The sequence below is a fragment of the Rutidosis leptorrhynchoides genome, chromosome 3 (assembly GCF_046630445.1).
Source record: "Rutidosis leptorrhynchoides isolate AG116_Rl617_1_P2 chromosome 3, CSIRO_AGI_Rlap_v1, whole genome shotgun sequence".
Lineage (NCBI taxonomy): Eukaryota > Viridiplantae > Streptophyta > Magnoliopsida > Asterales > Asteraceae > Rutidosis > Rutidosis leptorrhynchoides.
In genome coordinates, this window is record NC_092335.1 from 263,829,376 (window position 1) to 263,837,667 (window position 8,292).

An 8,292-nucleotide genomic window follows, 5' to 3' on the forward strand; every position below is an offset into this window, starting at 1 on the left:
CAGATTTACATGTCAAATTACCATTTTGTCCCTCAAAGTCATTTAATTTAAGCTAAAACCGGAATCAGAACTGCAGAACTGTCGCGGCGCGACCTTAATCGTCGCGGCGCGACACATAAAGGGAAAATATACTCTTCTTAAGCCAACTTCTGATCCTAATTTGCTTGTTATGCCGCGGCGCGGACCCAATTGTCGCGGCGTGGCCTAAGGCACGATCTGGTCAGCTCGACCATCTTAAACACAAAAATCGATTTACACAACATTAAATTCGTTCAAGCTTCCAATACACGTCTAACTCTCATATCTAAGTCTCACAAGACTTAACACTAACCGAAACTCCTTTAAGACTTATTTACGCACACATTAACAAGTACATATATATGTATATATATATATATCCACACATATATCCATGCATTTACGCATAAGTTAACGAGTTATAAACGTAAAATTGATTAAGTGAGTACCTTTCGCTACGTACGGGAAAACGGGATGTTACAACTCTCCCCCACTTCAATCGGAGCGCGTCCCCGCGATCCAAGCCGCATGACAAGAAGGAAGATAGACCAACACAAACTCTTCGGGCTCCCAAGTAAACTCGAAACCCTTACTACAACGCCATTGAACTTTAAACGTCCTAACCTCTTTATGTCTCAACCTTTTGACCTTGTCATCAAGTATGGCAATCGGTTCCTCGATATACTCTAACTTATTATTTAGCTCAATCTCGTCTAATGGCACCCAAGACGAATCATCCGCAAGACACTTACGGAGATGGGAAACATGAAATGTATTATGGATCCCCGCAAGCTCTTCTGGTAATTCCAAACGATACGCAACTTCACTAACACGAGCTAAAACCTTAAATGGTCCAATAAACCGAGGAACTAACTTTCCTCGTTTCCGAAATCGAATAATACCCTTCCATGGCGAAACCTTAAGCATCACCATGTCACCTTCTTGAAATTCGATCGTTCATCTACGTTTGTCGGCATACGACTTTTACCTATCTTGAGCCTTCTTCAAATGCTCTCGAATCACATCAATCTTGCTATTCGTCTCTAAAACCAAATCGGTACTCCCGATTTCCTTTTGTCCCACTTCACCCCAATAAATCGGGGTTCGACATCTACGTCCATAAAGCATCTCATATGGTGGCATCCCAATACTAGTATGATAACTATTATTGTACGAGAATTCCACCAAAGGTAATTGCTCGTCCCAACTACCATCAAAATCGATAATACACGCTCGTAACATATCTTCCAAAGTTTGATTCGTACGTTCGGTTTGACCGTCCGTTTGAGGATGATACGCCGTGCTCAATTTTAATTGTGTACCCATATCCTCATGAAACTTTTTCCAAAACCGAGATGTAAAACGAGTATCTCGATCCGAAATAATCGATTTAGGAACACCGTGTCGAGAGATGACTTCCTTGATAAACAACTTAGCCAACGTCTCCGACGATATCGTTTCCTTAATGGGAAGAAACAAAGCACTTTTCGTCAATCGATCAACTATAACCCAAATCGAATCAAATTGGATCCTCGCCGTTTTAGGTAACTTTGTGATGAAATCCATGGTAATGTGCTCCCATTTCCATTTCGGGATTTCTAACGGTTGTAACTTACCATACGGCTTTTGGTGCTCGGCTTTAACTTGCAAACACGTGACGCATTGCTCAACATACTTCACAACATCACGTTTCATGCCCGGCCACCAATAATCTTTCCTTAAATCAAGATACATTTTCGTTGCGCCCGGATGAATGGAATACTTTGACTTATGTGCTTCATCAAGTAGCACTTGTCGATAATCTCCCATCTTAGGCACCCACACTCTTCCTTGAAAAGACAACAAACCGCGCGAACCCATAGTAATGAACTCCGATTTTCCCACAATTCACTCTGCATGCTTGTTGTGAACGTAAGCCTCTATTTGAATCACGCCGAGTTTTTCAAGAAAATCGTTAGTAATAATCATACGTAACAATCCCAATCGTAACGCCGGGTGATGACTCTTTCGACTTAACGCATCCGTGACCACATTCGCCTTGCCCGGATGATAAAGTATCTCACAATCGTAGTCTTTTACCACATCCATCTACCTACGTTGACGATAATTCAAATCTCGTTGATTAAAGAGATGTTTCAAACTCAAGATCATGAGTCGGATATCTCGTCTCGTGTTCCTTTAATTATCGAGAGGCATAAGCGATGACTTTACCTCTTTGCATTAGAACACACCCGAGTCCATTTAACGAGGCATCACAATAAACCGTCATGTCTTCCACCCCTTCCGGCAAAACCAACACCGAAGCTTGACATAACTTCTCTTTTAACAATTGAAAAGCAATTTCTTGCTGGTTCTCCCAAACAAACCTCACGTTCTTCCTCGTCAATTTCGTCAATGAAGAGGCGATCTTAGAAAAGTCTTGGATAAACCGACGATAATAACCGGCCAATCCGAGAAAACTTCGGACCTCCGTAGGCGTAGTCGGTTGTCTCCAACTTTTCACCGTCTCTATCTTCCCCGGATCTACTTGGATACCCTCCTTGTTCACAATATGACCAAGGAATTGAACTTCCCTTAGCCAAAATTCATATTTGGAGAACTTCACATACAACTTCTCCTTCCGCAATGTATTCAATACTTTACGCAAATGATGTTCATGTTCGTTCATACTCTTCGAATAAACAAGTATGTTGTCAATGAACACAATTACCGACTTGTCCAACATAGGTTGGCATACTTGGTTCATTAGATCCATGAATGCCGCCAGTGCATTCGTAAGACCAAAAGGCATAACTACAAACTCAAAATGCCCATAACGCGTTCGAAAAGCCGTTTTCTCAATATCTTCCTCACGGACCCGCATTTGGTGATAGCCGGACCGTAGGTCGATCTTAGAGAAATACGTCGCACCTTGGAGTTGGTCAAATAAATCGTCAATCCGAGGAAACGGATAACGATTCTTGATCGTCACTTTATTCAACTCCCGGTAATTGATGCACATCCGCATACTACCATCCTTCTTTTTCACGAATAAAACCGGAGCGCCCCACGGCGAAGCATTCGGTCGAATAAAACCCTTCTCAAGCAACTCTTGGGTTTGATTTAACAACTCCTGCATTTCCGTCGGTGCTAAACGATAAGGAGTTTTAGCAATGGGAGTAGCTCCCGGAACCAACTCAATGCGAAATTCAACTTGTCTTTCCGCCGGAACACCCGGTAACTCATCCGGAAAAACGTCTTCGAATTCACTAACCACCGGAATTTCACGAATGGGTGGTGGCTCGTCACGAGTATCAACAACATAGGCAAGAAAAGCCATGCCACCACTAACAAGAAAACGACGTGCCCGTACGAAAGAACATATCGGCACAAGTCTTCTTCGCTTATCGCCGTGAATAACTAGCTCTCCCCCACTTGGGGTCTTCACGCGGATAAAATTTTCATGGCATGCAATATCGGTTCTATTTCGATCGATCCAATCCGTACCAACAACGATATCAAAGTCGCCCAAGGTCATCGGAATGCGATCTATCTTAAAGTTTTCGGCACCAAACACAACATCACAATGTTTGTACACATCGACCACTAGCACCGTCTTGCCATCTACTATTTTGACTTCTACCGGACGACTTAACTTAGCTAACGGTCTATTAAGTTTAGGCACAAATTTTGGAGACACAAACGACAAATTTGCACCGCTATCAAATAAAATCCTTGCCGGATTAGAATTAACCATGAAAGTACCTGAGACTACTTCGTTTGATTGTTTGGCCTCGTCATTGGTTATCAAATAGTTTCGCCCTCGAGCCGTACCCACCGCCTTCTCTAGCCTTTTAACATTATCGTTGTTCAAATCAGGACACTCTGACTTTCGATGTCCTTCTTTGTTGCAATTAAAACAAGTGAGCTTGTTTGTTGAATTTGGCTTCAGACAATCTCGAGCCATATGTCCACGTACCCCACAATTGTAGCAAGTAGGGACAAAGCTCCTAAAACCACCGGTAGCGCCCTTCTTCACACTATTGACACTTTCGGAACCCTTTTTGTTCTTGTTCCTTTTATTTGAAAAATTCGAATGACTCGACCCTTCGAACTTTCTTTTTGAAAAAGTGAAATCGCTTTTTCTTGGAACCTCCGGTTCAAAACCCCGAGCCAACTCGTATAGCTCTTCAAAAGTCTTAGCCATTCCCCGACTAATCTTACCCTTGAACTCGTCGTTCAAAGTACGGTAGAAATCTTTCATTAACTTGTGATCGTCACCAACATATTCCGGGCAAAAGCGAGTCTTTGCCAAAAAGGTAGACTTGAGATTAACCAAGTCCATTGAACCTTGTTGCAAATGATGCAACTCGTCCTGGATTCTATCAAGGTCGGAAGAAGTTCGGTATTCTTGGAAGAATTCCTTCTTAAACTCCTCCCATGTCAAGCTCATGCACTGCTCTTCGCCATACAAATTGATTTTATCGTCCCACCATAACTTGCCTTCTTCACGTAACATGCTAGACCCATATCTCGTCTTCTTCTCGGGAGGACATTCCGCGGTACGGAAAGCTTCCTCGATATCGGAAATCCAACAAGTGCTTTTCAATGGATCCCTCACCCCATTAAACATCGGAGGTTAAGTATCCTTGAAATTCTTGTAGTAGAAGTCCTGCCTTCCTTCACCTCCTTCACCGCGAGATAAATGTTTCTAGCATCAAGGGCCTCTTCGATAGTGGCCTTCATTCGTTCATTAATCAAATCGGTCACTTGCCCATTGACCGAATCTTGGAAGACCTTTCGGACATCCGTAAGAAAATCCGCTTTTAACCTTTTAAAGACGGCCTCAACCTTAGCCGAAAACTCGACGTCCTCGCTTGTACTTCCGTTATCATGATCGGGTCCGTTTCGCGTCTTCATTCTATAAAACTGAAAGGGTTAAACCATGAACGAAAAGCATAACATGTGAGTATATACATGCGTACCACACTACCCCATCTTGCTCAACAATCATCGTACATTACTCGTTTGACACGATTTGCACTCGTAACAACGGTAGCTAATCGTTGTTACGTGAGCAAGTCGCATTAACTCTCTAGTACAATGTCCGTCTTGCTTGATGATTGCTAAACACAATACAAAACAATTAGCACAAGGTTAGTTCATATAAACCAAGGCACTAACAATTCCCGATTAGACCCAAATTCCTACAAGGCCCGCATAAAGCGCTCACACAATAAAGTCCAAGTCTAGGTACCTATCTCAAGTCGCCTAAATCCCTTAGACCATGCTCTGATACCACTTGAAACAACCCAACCCGTACTCCATACGATAAATTTTTTTTTTTAATACACATTTATGCGCCAATTAAATATGTAAACCATTCCATAAGTTCCATTTAAACGTACATCAATTTAAATGTTTACATAAGGCACGAAAGCCATTAATTAAGTTTAATACAAGTTTAACCCACTACAAGAATAGTTTATAATCCAAACGACCTCGAGCATGGTTTGGGGCTAAACTACCCAAAACGTTAGGCCAACTTCAAAAGCTAACACCAAAAGCACCCCCGACAACATAAGCGGGAGACCACTAGTCCAAACGTATGCCCTTACCCTTGTCCAAGCCAGAACCTATAAAATGGTAAACAACGAGAGGGTAAGCAACGCTTAGTGAGTGCAACAATTATACATACATATATATAACCTACTTACTTGCAAACACTTACCAAATCCGCATACATACTAGTTACGTGCTTAGCATACATTTCATAAGTATAACGCTAAGTACCACGATAGCAAGGCTAGTATAACAATAGCATATATCACAACAACACATTATGCTAAAATACAAGTATAACGATGATGTTCACAACATCCATAGTACTCAAGATCTCAAGGCTAGCCCAACGAATGGTATCGTCAACATCGAACTTAAACCCCATTCGCCTACATTAATGTGGTATCGTCAACACCAAACTTTAAACCCACATATGAGGTATCGTCAACATCGAACTTTAAACCCTCATCAACTCACTATAATAGTCGTATGGCATGGTCAACATCAAACTTTAATTCCATATGTGAGGTATCGTCAACAACGAACTTTAAACCCTCATCACAACACAATATACTCTAGTGTATGGTATCGTCAACAACGAACTTTAAACCCACACCCCACAAGTAAATAAATTATATACATACACATATAATTATTCCACCCACTCACCTTGTCACAAAGATGATGATTTAGCACTTCCGAGCTTCAACGCAATGTACGTAAATCATTAAGTGCACATTCAATTTCACAACTAGTGGGATTAACCACAATACTCCCACTTGAGCATTTAATGACCCAAATTGCATTAAATGACTCAACCACTCACAACCGTCCATAAATGGCCAAGTCTCGACTTTAATCACTAAGACTAGTGAATTAAAGTCTATTAACTTCAATTGACACAAAACTTAGGGTAATCCATACCCATTTCATCTAATTAGGTCAACAAGTACATTTGACCCATTTTACATTACTTAGACTCATAATCAAGTCAAACTTACCCATTTACACTTCTTTCATAAATCTTAAAGTGCATTAGTGACTAACAACACCAATTGGCACTTACAACCTCAAATCACAAGGCCAAAACCCTAGATTATGGTTATTAGGGTTTCATTACAACAACATAACCCAAACTCACCCATTTTACCCTCAAATGGGTCATACAAATCTCTAGTAACCCAAACCCTAGTCATTAATCAATTAAAACTCAAAACTTAGAGTTAGAACTTACCGAGACTATTGACGCATAGCTAGAGATAAGGAGAACAACTTTAAATCTCGCTCCTAGGTTTGATTCACAAATCTCCAACTTCAAATCTCAAGATCAAGCTAGGTGGGTTTTGTGTTTTGGGAGAGAAATAGGAAAGAAAATGGAAATAAAAATGAAATAAATGGATGTGTGGTGGAGAGTTAATGCTCCCATCAGATTTACATGTCAAATTACCATTTTGTCCCTCAAAGTCATTTAATTTAAGCTAAAACCGGAATCAGAACTGCAGAACTGTCGCAGCGCGACCATAATCGTCGCGGCGCGACACATAAAGGGAAAATATACTCTTCTTAAGCCAACTTCTGATCCCAATTTGCTTGTTATGCCGCGGCGCGGACCCAATTGTCGCGGCGCGGCCTAAGGCACGATCTGGTCAGCTCGACCATCTTAAACACAAAAATCGATTTACACAACATTAAATTCGTTCAAGCTTCCAATACACGTCTAACTCCCATATCTAAGTCTCACAAGACTTAACACTAACCGAAACTCCTTTAAGACTTATTTACGCACACATTAACAAGTACATATATACGTATATATATATCCACACATATATCCATGCATTTACGCATAAGTTAACGTGTTATAAACGTAAAATTGATTAAGTGAGTACCTTTCGCTACGTACGGGAAAATGGGATGTTACAATATGGCACGTGAATGGTTTGCTAGTTTGCCACCAAGGAGTATTACCAGTTTTCTTGATTTGAGGGCAAAATTCGTGATGCAGTATCAGAGTTTGAGAATCTGCACGTTGTCACATCTTGATGCACATGAGATAACAATGCGTTAGAATGAATCATTGAGTGATTTCATGAAGCGTTATACCATTGAATGTCAGAAAATACCAGACATACCAGAGTCTCAGCTTGTTTCAGGATTTATATTTTGTCTCGATCAGCGACGTTTTGGACGATTAATTCATGCTTTACGTTATGATATTCCAAAAACATTGTATCAAGCGTTGGGAATTGCTCAAAAGCATTTACGAGCAGGTGAAATGGGATATCCAAGAGTGGATAATTATCAGAGAAATTTCAGGAAGCAAGGCGGAGAGCGGAACAGGAATGACAATTATCAGAGACAACGGGGCTATGACAATAATTACCAGCAACAGCAGAGCGGTTGAAGAGGAAATAATCATCCAAATGACAATTATCACCATCGAAAGCCATTAGACAGGCATCCACTTATTATGGCATTGAACAAAACTCCAAAGGAAATCTTGTTCACCGAGCCAATTAAGGAATCATTTCACCCTCCACCGCTGATGGAAGAGCGTCAGGGACCACAGAGTGACAAGTGGTGTGACTTCCATGAGGCATATGGACATGAAACAGATAATTGCAAGTCATTAATGAGAGAGATCATTGCAAAGATCAAGGCTGGCGAGCTGAATCATCTTTTGCCAGGAAAAAAGTATCGACGAAATGATCCAAATAAACGTTTTGCTTGGCA